The sequence below is a fragment of the Phascolarctos cinereus genome, unplaced genomic scaffold (genome assembly GCF_003287225.1).
Source record: "Phascolarctos cinereus isolate Bilbo 61053 unplaced genomic scaffold, phaCin_HiC Scaffold_85;HRSCAF=623, whole genome shotgun sequence".
NCBI classification, from domain to species: Eukaryota; Metazoa; Chordata; class Mammalia; order Diprotodontia; family Phascolarctidae; genus Phascolarctos; species Phascolarctos cinereus.
Genome location: NW_027556246.1, coordinates 1 through 19,011, shown reverse-complemented (window position 1 = coordinate 19,011; position 19,011 = coordinate 1). Strand labels below are relative to the sequence as shown.

The 19,011-nt window shown below is 39.6% G+C and overlaps 1 long non-coding RNA gene and 1 pseudogene across 1 annotated transcript in view; one reads left to right on the top strand and one right to left on the bottom strand.

Annotated features, from left to right (window-relative positions):
• Positions 1-18,574, bottom strand: part of LOC110204069 (uncharacterized) — a 56,281-nt gene extending 37,707 nt beyond the window's left edge. Inside the window, exon 1 of the long non-coding RNA XR_002323191.2 lies at positions 18,498-18,574. This is a non-coding gene — a long non-coding RNA (uncharacterized LOC110204069). The remainder of the gene's footprint in view (positions 1-18,497) is intronic.
• LOC144454953 (uncharacterized) lies at positions 4,790-9,656 on the top strand (annotated as a pseudogene).
• Positions 18,575-19,011: the final 437 nt, after the last annotated feature.

Genomic DNA, 19,011 nt, shown 5'->3' with positions numbered 1-19,011 from the left:
AAAGCACCTAGTCCTTAGGTCATCTTTCCTGTTAGGCATTACAGTGATTATAATTGATGCAATTTTGTCTACTAACAAAAATTACAGACCTTTTTCTAGTTATAAAGCAAATGTTCTCTTACAATGTCAAGTAAAAAAGCAAATTTGTCTTTCTTTCTCCACTCTTACTAGTTCTCAAGATCACACTCAGCCTAATAAAGGAATTGGAATGGAAAATTAGATCAAGGCTTCATAGTTAAGGGCCAACTAAATGTAGGGATAGCTCAATTTTCCTTCATTTAGAGGATTTCATTCACTTGCTGAGACACAAGGAAGCAGAGATTTCAAAATTTCCCCCAAAGAAAAGTTCTAATAACATATGTCTCTTTTTCAACGTGGGTTGAGAAAAGTGATCAACTCTCAAGATTAATCCTTCCTTTCACTCTTTCTCTCTCATTCTTTATCTCCTTCCTTTCTTCCTTCCTCTCCTTTCTTCCTCCCTTCTCCTCCCTCCTCCTTCCCTTCCTTCCTTCCTTCCTTCCTTCCTTCCTTCCTTCCTTCCTTCCTTCTTTCCTTCCTTCCTTCTTTCTTCTTTCTTTCTTTCTTTCTTTTCTTTCCTTTTCTAAAACTTAAGAGGGAATGGTTAGGTGGCATGGTGGATGGAGGGCTGAAATCTATCCTCAGACATTTAGGAGCTGTGTGACCTTGGGCAAGTCACTTGACTTGTTTGCCTCAGTTTCTCCTCTGTAAAGTGAGCTGAAGAAGGAAATGGCAAACTACTCCATTATCTTTGCCAAGAAAACTCCAATCACAAAGACTTGGACACCACTAAACAACCTCTCAGAATTGTCAGGAGGGTCAAATGAGACAATAATTGAAAAGTGCATAGCATAGTGCCTGTCACAAAGTAAGTGTTGTCTCTTATCAAATGTTGTCTCTTATGATCAGGGCAAAAAAACATGTGTCCTTTTCTTTCCTTTTTCTTACAGAAGGAAATGCCCTTAAAAATTGGAGCTATTCCATTTTGCATGCCATATCATAGGTGATCACAGCCAAAAAGGTCAACGTTATTGTAGGATACAGTAGGAGGGGTATAGAGTCCAGAAGGACAGAGTTAATGGTCAGTCCAAATCTGGAGTAGCGTGTTCTAGATGCCATATTTTAGGAACACCATACACGACACTGATGTACATGCAGAAGATTGCAAACAGGATCATGCCATAGAAGGAGAAGGGATGACTTGGAGGGAGGTGGGTGGAGGAAATGATAATTATCTCCAAGTAGTTAAGAGTCACCGATTTCTTGGTCAGGTATTGATTGGACTAGATGGGCTTATGAGTTTCCTAACTGACATTCTGTGATTCTGTTAATTAAAGATGTAATTTTGAGACCAATTTAGTCCACACTTCGTAGGAGTATTAGTAGTAGTGTTAACATCAATGACTTCACTCGATATTGAGTCTCATTGGTTGGCATGATGTTACTTGAAAATATAGTTGACTATTTTTTTCAGCAGGGGGATTCATTAAAGTTATAAACTTCATAAAAATGACTGAATAAATATGTACCCTCTAGTCATGAATTTCTAAAAGTTACAATTAAAGGCTGTTAAAGTTTTCTGGTATGAAGGCTAACACCATATTTATATTTTCTCTTCCTATGTAGATAAGAAAACTTCAGAACGTACTCCTAAGACAAGAATCTTCACTGGAGTGATGAAATCCAAGCTGGATAGTTATGAAGAACTTAGTGCCAGACAAAGCTCTCAGATGAGGTCTTTGAAAAGCCAGGTCAAAGATTTAGAAGAAATCAGTGCTTCTGCCAAAAGGATAAGCACTTTAAAAGATATCAGCATTGGGATGCTAGGAAAAGAAAAGTGGACCTTAAGGGAAAGAATTTCAGAATAGGAAAGCCTAGAAGGGTAGGGTGTTTTCTCATTTGTATCTACATTTGGAGATGTGGTGAAAAATTCACTTGGCAGGATGGAGGATACCTGGCTACCAGCCCTGCCACTGACTTGCTTGATGAACTTATGCAAGTTATTTCATCTCTCTGAGACTCAGTTTCCTAATCTGTAAAAGGAGAAGGTTGAACTCCTAAGATCTCCTATAAAAATCCTTGATTCTACAAAAGGTTGCATCATGAGCTTGTTACTGTCCTAAGATCTTCATACTGATTACCAATTATAGACTTTCATCAGGTCATAATGCACATGCCTTTGGATTGAGCATTATGTAATATATTGAGTCTCCTTTTTGTTTTGGAGTATAGAGATAATGGTCTACTGTGAGGAAAAAGGAGAACCATTATTATTTTCTAGGGGTGTGTGTGTATGTGTGTGTACAGCAGGGTTTGGTGGAGGTTATAGCCCAAGTTATTTACAACAAAGATACTTCAGGAAGTCCCAGGTATTACTATCATTGTAAAGCTCAGGAAGAGGAGGCTTAGAAAGGATTGTGCCCAAGAAAGATACTTGAATTGTGTCAGTATCTGTTTCTAATTCTGCGTTGCTTATACTATGACACACCATCCAACTGACTAATTTGTCTTCTGAGATGTGTTTCCCAAACTGTTTTAGAAGAGAAAATACTTAGGAGCCTAAAATGGAGTTGGGAACCAAACTTTTATTAGGACTAAGAGATCAATATCAACTTAAGGGCCTGTAAGAGGGAAAAAAGGAGGATTCTCTCTGGTTGCCCAGACACCGGGCAAAGTTGAAAAGAAGGACGATTCAAGGCAACAATCCTTAGAATGACCCTAAAGTGGCTGATCCTCTTCTAAAGGTAAACCAGATTTTCTAGCAGCTTGACCTTTGCCTGGGTGTCATGTCTGGATCTGTGCAGCCCCTCATTTGGCACGAAGGAGGCTTCAATAAAAATTTTAAATTAAAAAAAAAGTGTTGAATGAGTGACTATTCACCTTTTTTCACCAGGAGTTAAAGAGTGCACTCGATGTCAGTGTGTCAATGAATGGGATGATCAACATGATTCATTTCTCAAGGAAAAGGAAATGTCCACAAGGGAGCAAATGCCAGTCACCCTTCACTGGGAAGGGAAAACCACCCAGAGCTTTATCCATCACCTAACTACGCTTCTGAGTAACACCCTCATCACGGTCCCAGCTACAGAAGAAGCTGTGAGATAAAGGGTACAAGACATCAGTGCTGATCAACACTCTTGGATGTTTGTGAGTATGTTGGCAGAAAAGTTGCCACTTTAAAATTTTCTGTTAAGTTGGTCCCTAAATTGGGAAATGCTTGTGGCTCCTTTTAAATTTTGAGTCCATTTCTGTTGTTGAGCTTTTGCCACACTAAGGCAAGAGAAGAAGTAAGACAATCTATAAAGCCAATTTTACCGTTTCTTATATCACAACATTTCCAGTCGTTAAAAACACAATAATGCTTCTTATGTCAATTCTGAGGGAGATGTCCCAAAGTCACTTGGAAGCATATCTAGTGAACATGTGATGGTCGTCAAACTTTTTTTCCTGTAGAGGATGGTTATCTATTGTATAGAAAACAAAAAGGTATCAATAAGATGCTTAAAAAAAAGTTCAATCACTTGTTCAATTTCATCAGAAGAGTTGAACCAATAGACTCATGCAGATAATTCATAACCCTGAAATCTTCCTCGCAAAAACTGTCTCTTCCTCTCTTTCTCCACTTCCAATTCACACAAATGTTGTTGTTTTTTGGATTGAATGTTTTTTGCAGAGTCATTCCATAGAAATCTTGGTTTTGGGAAGTATTCAAGCTCTTTTCATTGTGGAGGATTTTCTGGTGTCCTGAAAATTTCCATGCATGTTTCCATTATTATGTTTAAACTGAAGTGTTTTGTCTCCATCCATCAGTCTCTCTTTTCTCCTATTCATTCCAACCAATGATCTACACAACAGATTGACCTAAGGGAAAATCGTATCAGCATAACAAAATCCATACTTTGACCATAACGATTGGAATTGCATGTTTGGCTTTGAAAGGAAAGAGCAAATAGGAGATATAGGGATAAATCTCACTTTTGTAATTTCCCTGCAGGTGTTGTGCCAGAACAGATGGGAGACAAAGACCCAGTGAGAATTTAAAGTGGAGATTTATTGAAGCTCGTGGCTGCAAGGGGTATGTTGCCCAAATCAAGCAGCCCTGATCAGGGGTCGAGCTAGGGTTTATATGGAAAAGAGCATGGGAAAGAAATGCCAGGAACACTGATGAGGTAATCCAAAGGTGCAGCTGTCTTTGGGGGCTATGATGGGAAAGTACAGGAGTATACCAGACAGGGAGGGAGATGACAGAGGTATGGATCTTTGGAGTCTGGCAGGAGGAACAGTCCTTGGGCTGGCCAAGGACAAAACTCCTTGGGCTGGCCAAGGCACTCCTCTCCCTCTGTCTTGATGACAGAATGCTCTGCAACAAGGAAAAGCTTTCTCACAAGACAGGAACTTACTAAGGAATTGGAAGGCTTCCAGAGACATGATCTGAGGGCTGGGGAGTGGTTGTCAGAGACAGTGTTTCTGAGACTGGAGAGAAATTGGGGACACGTACAAGCACAAGCACCCAAGCACCCCATTATTACAGGTCAGAGATCACACGAATCAGACCAGGTGTCCTGGTCGCTGGTATACACATAATTATCTAAAGCAATTATATTGCAAGCTTTCTTATCCATTTGCATTGGAGGTACAGGCTGTGCTGAACTATGCAAGAGTACATTTCACTATTGTTTACATTTAAGAGGAGAGAGGTCTGGGGTGAGGTGAAGCACTAATTTCTGCTTTCCATGACTTAAAGGGCCCTACTACCTAAAATGGTAAAATAATGTGCTGCATTACACAAGAAAGTGAAGTCCTGCAGTGAGAGATCCAATTGCTAACTCTGCAGGTGGAGCAGCTGCACCACCTTTATCAAGAGACTGTGTTTGAGTCATCCCAAACTCAAGAAAAGATTGTGGAACAAAAGAAATCCTTAAAATTCTCAGAAGGCAAATGTGCCACTGACGCCTTCTTTCAAGAGAGATGGGATTTGGAGAAGAAGAAAGGAAGGTCCATGGAAGTACATGGCAACAAAAATTATTATTTTCAAAATTATATTAATGGCTTCAATCTTACCCATTGTGCAAAAAAAACACAAAAAGCCCATCATTATTAGCATCCTTAAAGAGTTTTTTTTGGGGGGAGGATGTTTTTAGAGGGATGAGAAAATATTTATTCCCATACTTCTGATTTTGTGCAGAAGTAAGTAGAAAATCCATGCTCCCCTTTCTTCATTATAAATGTACTTGACTTTTGGAGTGAGGACATTTGTCATGCAACTTTAAAAGAAGATGATATAAGAATGATTATTTAATGGTGGAATTTGATATGTACTAACAACCAGAAGAGAAAAGTATTTTTGAACAGAGAGTACTACTATTAAATTGATGGGTTGGCCAATGAGAGCTCATCACTAGGAGGATGAACAGTACACCTTGGCTGATGCATTTTCCTTCATGGGTGTTTGTTGAGCCTGTTTCTGGGCATGCTCTGAAGTGCATAATAGGGGCTTCTATTACTATCTACTCAGAAGCAGGATACTCCAGCTCATATGACAGGAATTGCATGAGGCCAAGCACATTTCACATGCTCCTTAAAGGCTGGACTCTCACTAGTCACATTACACTGGCACTGTTCTCCATGAGCTCAAAATCTAAGGGGGATGCAAATGATTTAAGGTAGAGCCACTTTCCACTAAGGTACAAATAGTTCCAGGTCATCTACTTTACAGTGTTGTTGTTCATGCCATTCATTACAGGCAGTATGGTGTAATGCAGGACTTAGGGGGAGATCTAAATGTGGTTCCTATGTCCCTCCGTTGGTTGTTGGGTGAATAAACAACTTCAGCTCTTAGAGTTTATTTATTCATCTATGCAATGGGGATGATAAGACCTAACTGACTAACTAACTAACAGATTATAGTGAGGCTCAAATCAGTCAATGGATCTGAAATGCTTTGTGAACCTCTGAGTGTCCTGCAAATGAAGGCATTATTATACCTGAGAAAATTCCGTTCCAACACCAAAAAAGTGATTGCCCTATGGGGAATGCGCTAGCAATTAATTTTATGAATTTATTTTTTTTAAATAGCTAGGTGTACATCTAAATAACATGGTGGAAATTAATGAAAATTAATCTGCAATAATGTTTTGGAAATTACATGGTCTGGTTTGAAAAAGTTGAGTTTTACTACATTAGTAGTTTTTTAAATTTGAACTCTTATCTGAAGAGCTACTAAAATTTTAATTCCATTGGGAATGAAAGCTGGCTTGTGCTACACTTTAGGAGTGTCAATGCATATTCTTTTCCTCTTCCTCTCCCTTTCCCTCCCCAAACCAATTGGTCTCAGCATCAACAAAGTCTTCATCAAAAATAACTATTTCGGTGTCCATTCTAGTATGGGTACATGAATAAAGGTTGGGACTATTTTTTTTTTGTCTCCTAAGGTATTACATGTACAGCTCTTAGCCAACCTTAAAACACGATACAAATGTCAGGTCTCTAACTCAACTTGATGAGTGCACAGAGTGGTAAGGTTTGGGGCTGATGATCTTTTCATGGAAGGTGTGACTATGCCCACTGACAACACTACTGCCATCTAGTGGTTTGCATTCTCCTCGCATCCACTTGAGAGTATTGGGTGCCCACCAATCAGGAGCCAGGGTTCCAAGGGTCAGTGGCATCTCATTGTGCTGGCCTTTCAAGGAAGGCTTCAATATTCATTTTCAACCTCTTCCTTTTTCACTCCTTTCCAAGTATGGCCGGGCCCAATAGAGAGAACCTGAATCCCATTTGGTGGGCAGGGAGGGGTGGGGAGTGAGGAAGGATATTACTCTCTGAGGAATCCATTAATGTCTCTCTTGAGGCAAAGGCACATGAGTTCCTTGGTCTCTCCACCATATGGCTTGAGAAGAAAGCCCCAGACCCCAAAGCAAAAAGGAAGAAGTAGGAATTCTCTGGGCAGCATGGTCCAACTACTCAGATTTTTATCAAAAGAGGCTGAGAAGGTGATTTCCTGGCTTTGGGGTTGTCTTGATACCAGAAGAGGGTCATGCACATGGCAGCAGTGAAATCTACACCACAATATGAATGAACAAAAGACCACAACTTGGAGCCTTAATATGACAATGTGTTACTTGGCCAATGTTTAGTCTGTCTGTCTAGAATCTCCTTCCAAGAGAGTGAAGCCCTCAGCTAGTCCCAAAACGATGCAGGCCAGTGTGGATCTCTGAGGGTGAGAGAAGAATATTAGTATATTTCCTCTCTGCTAGTTCCAAGTTAATTTCTCCCACAAGGAGTCCAAACCACAGGGTTTTTTCAAGGATATTACAACCCTGGGGAAAAGGTAGAAATCAACAGAGAAGAAGGAAATGGTAAATCTGGTTTATGGATTACTGTGAGTCCTTTCTGTGTTTTCTGAGAGGTAGAACAAAGGTCACCCTACTCAAATTATACATTTCTTGAGTGCCTTTACCCACATCTGTGGAGACCTAGATGTTTGTTATATTCAAATATCATGCTGTGATTTCCTTGGAGGCAACATGGGAGGAGAAGAAACCTGAGCTAAAGAGAAAGTGATTTTTCATGTTCCCTGCATTTAATCTGGTCTATTTAATCCCATACAGAGCCTGGAGCTCAGACTCAGATGAGTCTGGGCCTAGTTTGATTCCTTGATTTTGTCTCTGTCATAGTGACCACTTTTTTTCACAAATTGAAGTAATAAAAGCATTGCTTCTGCTGTCAAATAAAGTAGGCGGAAATAACATCTCACCCTATCCCAACTAAGCTAAAAGTTGATTTCACTCTAAAGATACCAATCCTTAGGTGCCTTTCGCAAATGAAACTAAAAACGTTAACAACAATAATTTATGACTTAGAGGGAAATATGACTTTTCTCTTAAGAAGCACTTCATCTCTATTGTCCAAACTAATCTGCACAATAACCCTGTGAGGTAAGGAGTACAAAGATTATGATTCCTGATTTAGAGATGATGAACTGAGGCCTAGGCAGGTGGGACAAATCTCAGCCTCAAAACTCAGGGCATTAATTCCTTGTCTACTACTCTACTCAGTTTGCTGCTGAAGTGGATGCAGATTGTATTTGTTAATGCATTTAACTTGGACTCAAAAGAATGACTGACTAATCAAATATTGCTCTAGTACATGTAACCCCAGAAACAGAAAGTACTTTAAAACACAACAAAGGACTAACTCCTTTGTTTTGATGTAGGGAGAAACTCATTGGGAACAAAACAAAATGAAGACATTGCTGACAGAAGATTTGCATGCGAAATTCGTGCAACTAGAGAAGGAGAAAAGTCAAGACTCTGTTGAGTATTGAGCACAGCTTGAAGAACCCCCTACAATGGTAAGCTTGGAAGAAAAGGTGGAGAAACTTAAGAAACAGCTCAGTGAAATGAGATGGTCAAATCAAATCATGAAAAACTCACCTGAGGAGAGTCATCTACCTCAAAGTAAGTTGAGATAAGTGAAGTACTTTCAGAAACTCAACCAGGGTCTTTGTCACTGCTTTCTGGTCTCCCTATTTCAGTTAAACAAACAGGTCCCCTTTGTGCTCTTCACTTAAGGGAAACTTTCCAAACTATGAATCTTCTGGATTGCCTCCTGACCTTCTCCATGTCCTTCACTGAGTGTCCCAGTTGTAAGATCCTCTAAATCAACTCTATTTCAGCAGGTATACCTATTCAATTGAAAGACAGTCGACACAATCCATAGAAGACTAGACTTGGAGTCAGCAGACCTGTGTTTGACCATGGGAAAGGCTCCAAGCCTCAGTTTCCTCACCTGTAAAATGGGGCCCCCAAACCTGTACTACTTATCTGACACTTTTTGTTGTGAGGCTTAAAGTGGGGAATAAACATGCTATATGAATGGTGGCGGTTATTCTACACTCATGGATCAGCCAGTGAAATTTGCAGTTTATTGGCAACAGTCTAGCCAGACTTTGCTTCTTGTTTCTCTGTGTGTGGGTAGCACAGACTATGAGCTCCTTGAGGCTGGGACCTCATTTTGTACTTTTTCTTGAATTTCTGGTCTGACTCACAGTGCCCTGTATACTTGGCTTCAGTGTGAGAAGACTTAGTTTTTGTTGTTGTTGTTTGTTAAGAATGATGACATGTGTGATTGTATATCTATGCTCCTCGATTGTGAGATACTAGGTGGACCAGAGGATAGAGCCCTGGCCCTGGAGTCAGGGAGACTTGAGTTCAAATCTAGCCTTTCAGAGTTATTGGCTGTGTGATCCCAGGCATTAACCTGCGATCCACCTCCATTTCCTCAACTGTAAAATGGAGATAATGTTCAAAACTCCCTCCCAGGGTTGTTGTAAGGATCAAAGGAGATGATCTTTGTAAAGTGCCTTGCTCACTGCCTTGCTCTTAGTCACAGTTGATAAATACTCTCCCCCTTTTATATTTGCCTGGAATCTTAGAGGGAAGATAAGTGAACTGGCCTATCATATAGAGGAGAGACAGAACTGTAATCATTCTCTCCTCACCCTCACGGACAAAACCATTGAGAAGATCCGGGAATCTTTAAAAATGGTTGAAAGAGTTAAAGAGAAGACAGCTCCAAAAGTGATCAATTTGAGAAGAACATCAGAGACACCAAGCAAGAACCCAGAGAGGGCATAGAATGGCCTGTCATACCCTGGAAGCTGTCACTAATGATCTATATATAGTAAACAGAGCACTTGAAGAAGCAGAAAAATGAGAAAAACAGGTATTTTCCCCCCTCCCCCACTTTCTAACAAGGGGCATTTTAAAAAAGGAATGTCTAAAAGATTGGTCTCAAATTATCACTGTTTTCATTAAAAGTTTATTTCTCCTATTTGTTGCTTAGGGAGTTATAATCTTATTCAATTACTGTGTAAATCCCTTCGGATTTTTTGGTCCAGGATTCATTATATCTCATTTGACCAATTTTCCTAGAAAATTGTTCCTTTCTAGTAGGAAAGGTCTCCATGAAATAATATCGTGTCTCCAAATATGTCCAAACATGAGTGTAGTTTTCAGATACTGAAGCTGATTCTCAGCCATACCATGATCCAATGCAATTCCAAAGGACTCATGATGAAAAATGTTATCCACCTCCAGAGAAGGAAGTGATGGAGTCTGAATGCAGATTAAAACATATTAGTTTTCATTTCTTTTTTTTCGTATTTTTTCCTTTGGTTCAGTGTCTTCTTTTCAAACAGGACCTATATTGTGATGTGTTTTGCATGATTGAACATGTATAGCCGATATCAAAATGCTTTCTGCCTCCAGGAGGGGGAAGGTGAGGGAAGAGGGGAGGGAGATAATTTGGGATTCTAAATTAAAATCAAATAAATGTTAAAAATTGTCTTTGTATGTAATTAGGGGAAAACAAACTATTTTTTAAAATATTGAAGCTTTTGTTATTATTACTTTGATTATTAAAGCTTAAAACTGCTCGAAGACTTTTGGGACAGACTGTTTCCTCTAACAAAAACTCTACTATTGAGCAGAACAGGCAGATAGCTGATAAATTTTGAATTAGATATTAAGAAATTATATTTGAAAATACAAGATCAGTTTATGGAAGGCTCATGCTAAAAAAGGACACTTTTCTAGGAAATTGTGTAGAAACCTGGTTTGATGCTCTATGTTGCCATTGTTCATAAAAAAGTAGCTTTCTTATAGAGTTGTCTTAGACAAGTGAATGTCAAAAATCCTGAGCCACTGACGCTACTTTTTCTTTTCTTTTAGTGTGTGACTGTTTCCACCCTTATAGCTCGTGGATTTTAGAGAGTCTATAAAGAAGATGAGAGGCTTTAACATTGAAATTCAGGCAAAGAAATCACTAATCAACTCAAGCCCATCATACAAACTTATGAAATTTCTTCATTGACATCTAACAGCAGATCGAAGGCTACTGGTAATCGTAATACTGGCCAAGAGAACAAATGGCACAAAGACATTTGGTGCTTTTTTTTCACTGTCGCCAACCAGACCTAATTTGTTTTTTCTAATTTTTTTGTTTATTGTTTGTATATACGGCCAATAGAAAATAGCTAGAGAATGAATACAATATTTTTGGCATTTTCATTTAAGTATTCTTTGACGTTTGTCATTGATTTTTTTCTTCTCTTTCTTATTTCACTCTTTCACCTTGTTCCTCTCTGCTTTTGCTGTAACTTATTCTTGACTTGTCATTTGTAACTTATTTGAGGTAGTCTAAACCTGAGATTTCATCACCTTGGGAACTCCACTGATACATGTCAGCAATTTTGTATTTGATAGCATTGGCTTATATTTATATTAAAACTGTAAATTATTGTGTGTCTTACGTAGGATGCTGACAAAGTTGAACGGCAAACCCAGAGTAGTACAGCTAGTATGTGTAAGAGTAGATTTGAACCTAGGTCTTCCTATCTCCAGGGCAAACTCTTATTGCACTAAAAGCAAGACATTTGTTCTACAATATGTCATTATCTTCTTTCTGCATAGTTACATTATTTTTGATCCCTACTAAAAGACATATGCATTGTCAAGTTGAAAATTTATCGTTATTTTAATCTCTCTAGTACAGAACAAAAACAGATGAGAATTTTAGGGTAAAATTTTGGTTGAAGTTTCACTTAAAAAAAACAACTGAGCTTTTGGTAATGATGCATAAAATATCTAGGGACAGAAAGACCACTAAAAATTTCAAAAGTTGGTTATTTCCTTAATAGCAATACAGCCTCGCTATAGTGGCCACAAAGGAGCCAGTTCTTAGAGCATGCAAAGATATTCCTTACCTGGTTGTAGGCCAAGTGGACAATTATGAAGGCCTGTTTCTTCTGGCAGTGCCTAATTAATGGACATCGCTAGAGATGAAGAGAAAATCTTTTAACTGGCCCTAAGAAGTGATGACCAGAGTTTCCAAACTGACTTCAGCGTGGTTTTAAAAGGAATGACCCAACTCTCTCTATTTCTTTCTCTGTCTCTCCCTCTCTTTTTCTGTCTCTGTACCTAAATCTCTCTATCCCTCTGTCTCTTTCTCCCTCTTGGCTTGGAAGCAGGAATGCTGCCTGAAGAGCTAGGTGGAGGAAAAGTGGCTGCCTTGCCTCTTTTTGCACTACTCAGGCATGGTAACTGTTAACCAATGGCTTCATGTCTTCTTGTGATTGTTCTGATCTTAGGCAAATGAGCTTTCCCAGATGGAAGTTTTTGTATAACCTGGTGAGCTCAGAAGATCCCAAGTCCCCTTGGCTGTTGGAGCTGAATGACTGAATATCAGCACCTCCTAGAGGCAGAGGAAGAAGAACCCATAGCAACAGATTGCTGACATTAATGGAGGTACCTGCAATAGTTGTGGAAAGACAATCACCTGAGAAGGGCAGCTGCTTCAAGAGTGTGACCTCTCAGAGTGGAGAGGAGTACCAGTATGCATCTAGAAAGGAGTCAGCCCTCGGAATCTAGCTGGAAGCTATCCTGAAGGGAACTTTATGAGGATTCTACAAAGGAAGAAAAGGACAGAAAGTGCCAGAGTTATGAGTTATCCCTTTGCTACATGTTCTCCTCACACAACTTCACTGTCATTGTACTCTAAGAGCTCTCTCTCCACTGGATATTGCTTTTCTTTCAGGTGGAACATGACCCAGGTTTTGGGGGTATGTGTTATACCACTTCTCCTTACTATGGTCTTTGAGGATTGCCTTTTCTAGAAGCTAATTAATTCTGGCTGGCTTAATAAGGACTAGTGCAATGGAGGCTTGTGAGCCAGAAAGCTGGGACAAATACAGTCCTTCTGGGTTTTCAGTCAGTCATTCAATAAACGTTTATTCCCTTTCAGTTTGATATTTTTTTTAATGAAAGGGGCTATCCCTTGACTCACCTCTTAAAGAGGACTATTCACTGAATGGTCCTTTTCTCACTCAAAGTGAGAAGCTGGAAAGACCTCAGCTTACATGTGCCAAGTACAATCACGGCATCCTGGGCTGTCTCCAGTTGTTCTGATTGATATCTGGCCACTGGACCCAGATGGATCTGGAGGAGAAAGTGAGGCTGGTGACTTTCCACAGCCCTCTGTCATTCATATCAAAGTCAATTGTAAGTCATGCCATCATCTCCCTCATATCATGTTCCTCTTCAAGAACAAATGACAAGCCACACACACACACACACACACACACACACACACACACACAATTAAGGACCAACTAATGTGCTAAGGACAAAAGACAGTGTCTGACCTCATGGATATCACAATCTAATTGGGGAGGCAACAAGCAAACAGATATGCACAAACAAGCTCTATACAGGATAAATAGGATGTAAAAGAGGGAAGGCACTAGTATTGTGAGGTACTGGAAGGGGCAGCTTGGTGGCAAGAGCACCTGGGGTTAGGAGGACCTGAGTTCAAATCCAGCTTCAGATACTTATTGGCTGTGTGACCCTGGGCAAGTCACCTAACCCCTATTGCCTTTAAAAGAAAAAAAAGTATTAGACAAGTCTTCCTGTTAAAGGTAGGATTTCAGCTGGATTGAAAGATCACTAGGCAGAGATCGGGAGAGAGAGCGTTCCAGGCATGGGGGACAGCCAGAAAAAATCTGAAGATGAGAGATCGAGTGTCTTGTTTCTAGAAGAGCCAGGAAGCCAGTGTCACTGGACAGAATTGTGGGGGGACAGTAAGAAGACAGAATATTATGAAGGGATTTCAATGCCAAATTTGGGATTTGGTATTACTGAGTACAAATTCACATGGTTGGACTTGCACTTTAGGAAAATCACTTTGCTTACCCTTAGGGGACCCAACCTGCCAGTGCTGGTGTGAGTTGGGAGCATGAGCCTAGAGGAATCAATATGTCACTTTGTCCTTCATGTGTCTCTGCTCCCAGGGCAGGTGCTTCCACTGACACTGTTTATTATTGCTTTGAGGATTTTAGGATTGTCTCTATTCGTTCTGTTTACCCAAAGGAACTTACCAGATCACTTCAATGGTTTCATCTGAAAATACTCACTTGCTGCAGATCAGTAAAAAAAAAAAACAAACCACAAAGAGATAGATGAGGCCATGCATGCCCAGGCACCATGACCAGGTGAGATAGGGCAGCCACATTTCTTCTACCCAGGTTTTTTTTAAAATTAATTTATTTTGATTTATTAACAATCATTTCCATATGCTTTTGAGTTTAAAATTTTTCTTCCCCTCCTCTCTGACACCCTCCCTAAGACAGCACACAATCTGATATAGGTTATACATATACATTCCTATTAAACATATTTTCACATTACTGATGTTGTAAGTAAGAATTAGAACCAATAGGAGGATGCACCAGAAAGAGGAAATAAAACTCAACAGAAGAAAAAAATGGCAAATAGTATGCTTTGGTCTGCATTTAAACTCCATAGTTCTTTCTTTGGATGTGGATAGCATTTTCCATCATGACGCCTTTGGAGATGTGTTAGATCCTTGTACTGCTGGGAAGGGTTAAGTTTATCAGTATTAGTCATCGCATTGTGTACAACATTCTCTGGTTCTGCTCACTTCACTCAGCATCAGATACTTTACCCCATCCTACCTCTCCTTTCTCCTTCTCCAAGTAAAATCCTCTCTCACCCCTTACTTTTATTCTCCAGATATCACTCCTTCACCTTCAACTCACCCTGTGGCCTCCATCTACTACCTATATCTATCTATCTATATCTATCTATCTATCTATCTAACATCTATCTATCTAATCCATATAATTTATCTATATAATCATATAATTTTTTTCCCTCCAACTGATAAAGGTCTCATGAGTTACAAATATCATCTTTCCATGCAAGAATATAAAGAGTTCAACCTTAATAAGTCCTTTATGATTTCTCTTTCCTGTTTACCTCTTTGTGTTTCTCTTGAGTCTTGTTTTTGAAAGCCAATTTTCTATTCAGCTCTGGTCTTTCCATCAAGAATGCTTGAAGCTCCTCTATTTCACTGAATGACCACTTTTTCCCCTGAAGGATTATACTCAGTTTTGCTGGTGAGTGATTCTGGGTTTTCATCCTATCTCCTTTGCCCTCCTGAATATTATATTCCAAGCCCTCCAGTCCCCAATGTAAAAGCTGATAAATCTTTGCGTTATCCCATTGTGTTTCCACATATTTGACTTCTGGCTGCTTGTAATATTTTCTCCTTGACCTGGCTCTGGAATTTGGCTACAATATTTCTAGGAGTTTTCCTTTGGGGATCTCTTTCAGGAGGTGATCGGTGCAAAGAACGCCTACTTTCCTTCCCCTTGTTATTGTTGTTCAGTCATTTTTCAGTTTTGTCCAACTCTTTGTGACCCCATTTAGGGTTTTCTGGACAAACATACTGCGGTGGTTTGCCATTTCCTTTTGCAGCTCACTTTGCTATTGTGGAAACTTTGGCAAACAGGGTTAAGTGACTTATCCTGGGTCACACATCTCATAAGTGTCTGAGGCCACATTTGAACTCAGGATTATGAGTGTTCCTGACTGTAGGTCTGGCATTCTCTTCACTGCAACAACTACTTGTTTCTACTTCCTCTTACATTTTTTAAATATGGTGACCTTCATTCAACCCCACATGGGGGAGCTCTGTCCCCAGTATTTGTTCCACTTAGGAAACCACTCCACATATGGAGACAACCTATATGCTTGAACCAATTGACATGTGGGGACCTACACATGATCCATATATTACTTACATGAGAACCTAAGGAAGCAGCTGCCTTTTGGGGACTCCAGTCTCTGATGCAAGTCAGGCAAAGAAGCCTCATCATGGGTGCGATTCACAGAGGCTTCATCAGCATATACTTGGGTGCCAATTAAAGAGGCTGAGGAAACTGAGGCAAACAGAGGTTTCAGTGATTTGACCAGGATCCCTCAGTGAGCATCTGAGGCTAGATTTGAACTGAGGTCGTCCTGACTTTGGGCCCAGTGCTCTATTCACTGTGTCATAGCTGCCTCAAAATGTAATGGCCACTAAATTGTGGTACACAGGATAAAGCCTCGATCACTTCATGCTCGTCTTGGCTCTTTCTCAGGCTATGACAACAGTGTGGAATAGGCAGGCCGAAATTGTACAGGCAAGGAAGGACTGTTGTCAATGCATGTGGGAATTGTCTTGGCAAGGTTGCTTTATTGTCTGCAAATAAATTAATAGGCTCCCAAGAAAGAAAAATCTCAAATCTGAATGGCAGCTCAGGTTTCTCATACTTCTTCTAGTCGGTCTGACTTACCCATAATGCAAACTGAGGTGAATATATTGAGCATCATTTAATCCCTCAAAGACACTGAAAGAATTCTATAACAGATCTGCACTGGCTAAGATTTGTATACTTGACACTTGGATTATAATTAGCTAAGTGGCACAGATGATAGACTGCTGGGCCTTGAATCAGGAAGATCTGAGTTCAAAGCTAGATTTAGATACTTACTAGCTGTGGCCCTGTTTGCCTCAGTTTCATCATCTGCAAAATGAGCTGCACAAAGAAATGACAATCCACTCTGCTGTCTTTGCCAAAAATCCCCACAAGGGGTCATGAAGAGTCAGAAGTGACTGAACAGCAATATTTAAAGTTTCTATTTATTGTTATGAAAAAAATGTCAGCTAAACCAACATTCTTTTCCCTCCTAGACTCCAAATCCAGCTGTAAGTTGATATAAATTCAGGGGAATAGTGCATGAAACTTCACAAGAATGGCTTCATTTACTGGCAGGATGCATTGAATAGTTAATAGAGAATGATCAGGAATAGAAGGCATGAGTAGGGCAGACAGATTGTACTGTTAAGTATTTGGATTGCTCTGCAGTTGAGAGCTTGAAATCAATATGCCATTTGAGCTGTACCTAACGGAGACTTTAGAAGAGAGGAGCAGTACAGGAATGATATTATGAGATAGCATGATTTACACTTCTGTGTTCAGACTTCCTGAAGCTATGAATGTAAGAGTCGCTAGATGGTCCCAGAAATACAACACAGTTAACCTGAGACAATGTCTAGTTTACATAGTGCTTTAAGATTTGCCAACCACTTTACATATGATGAATCCTTTGGTCCTCACGACGCCTTCTGAGGTAGTGCTATTATTTACCCCATTTTACAACTGCAGAAACTGAATCACAGAGATTCTAAGGACCTGTCCTCTACTACTGAGAACGTAAGCAATTCAATGTGAACTATACATATGAAATCACACAAAACATTTACCATGTTGCAAAAAAAATAAAAAGAAGGAAAAACAAAGTGAAAAGCATGCTTCAATTTGTTCTTAGAGTACATCAGTTCTCTCTCTGGAGCTAGATAGATAACATTTTTCATAAGTCCTTCAGAGTTATCGTGACTCATTTTATTGACCAGAGTAGCAAAAGCTTTCACTGTTGAGCATTGTTACGATATTGCTGTTAATGTGTACCGTGATCTCCTGGTGTTGTTCACTTTACTTTGGATTAGTTCATATAGGTTTTCCCAAGTTTGTCTGAAAGTATCGCCCATATACCACAGACTTGTTCAGCCATTCCCCAATTACTGTACATCCCTTAATTTCTAATATCTGCTCCCACAAAAATAACTGCTATAAATATTTTTGCACATATAGGTCCTTTTCCTTTGATGAAGGATCTTTTAATATATTAATAAGGTATCTTTGATTAATGATCACATTAAACTGAAACCTTAGCCAAATCTGGAATCTGGGGTGCCTGCAAGAGCATTCCCAACAATTACTGTGAAGCCCTAAATGAGTAACTCTCTTTCAATGTTAATTGTCTGATTCTTTCTGAAGCCATTTGGAAAAATTCTCTTTCTACTAATACTGAGCTGGCAAATCTCCATTCTTGAAAAATGTAAGGGCAAGAAGGCTGTCGGATCCAAAGTAGTGTCAGGCTAGATAAATGTTAGTTACACTTTACAGGAGATTAATCCAAACTGAGAAAACTAGTTCTTAACTAGTTCTCCACCCCACCTCCTCACCCTTCTGTTCCCCCAGCAAAAAAAAAAAAAAAAAAAAAAGAAAAGAAGAAAGAAGAAAAGAAAGAGAGAAAGAAGAAAAGAAAAGAAGAAAAAAAAAAAAAAAGAAAAGAAAAAAAAAAAAAGAAAAGAAAAAAAGAAAAGAAAAAAGAAAAAAAAGAAAAGAAAAGAAAGAAAGAAAAGAAAGAAAAGAAAACTGTCTCTGGGAATATCTTTATTTTTCTCTTTGCATTTAAACCAAAGATCTTAACATGGGTCTGGTCCCCAAGGATGATTTCACAGGGTCTCTAATTGAAAGGAAAAAAAATTACATCTTTATTTTCTAACCTCTAAATGAAATTTAGCATTTCTTTGTAGAAACCAAACCATCCACAGTAGTATTAGTAGTACTTGTGAATTTGTCCCCAGTTGTAAGGTCCGGGATGCCCCTGGCTGGGGAACCCTACCTTTCCCTCATAGCCATGGGGTTTTCTTTTGATACCAAAGGAAGAGGCCAAGTACTTCCAGATTGACAACAGGTAGTAGTTAATTCAATCATTATGAATACTTACAAACAGGGGCAATCTTCAGTTTGCGGCTGTGGCCAGACAGTTCAGTGCATCCCTGCCAAGGACTCCAAAAATCCCAGTAGTAATTATAGAAAACAAACAGAGGGAGGAGGAGCTGGAGAGTGCCTCACTACCAATTGGTGGTTATTTTTGGTTTTCCCCTTAGTAATGAGCTTGAAATGAGCCAATGTAATTCACAAATAAGTTTCAGTTTAGGGGTCTAGGTCCCATAAGGCCATCATTTTCCCTTCAAACAAATGGGACCCAAATCTTTTGGGGTAAGGGGTGAAGGTCTTGGCTTCTGAAACTGCTTCCTGCTGGCCATGGGCATAGAGCTGTTGCTGCCTCACTGGGTCCTGTTCCAGGGGTCAGACTTCGGAACCTGGCTCACTAAGTCCAGGGCTTAGGGGCCTTTGACTAGTTCCAAGGTTTGTATGAGCCTGAGCAGTCATCTGGAAGTTGATGGCCTGGACCTTGGAGGGGACAAATCTGGCCAGGAGGTTCAGTATACAAGGCC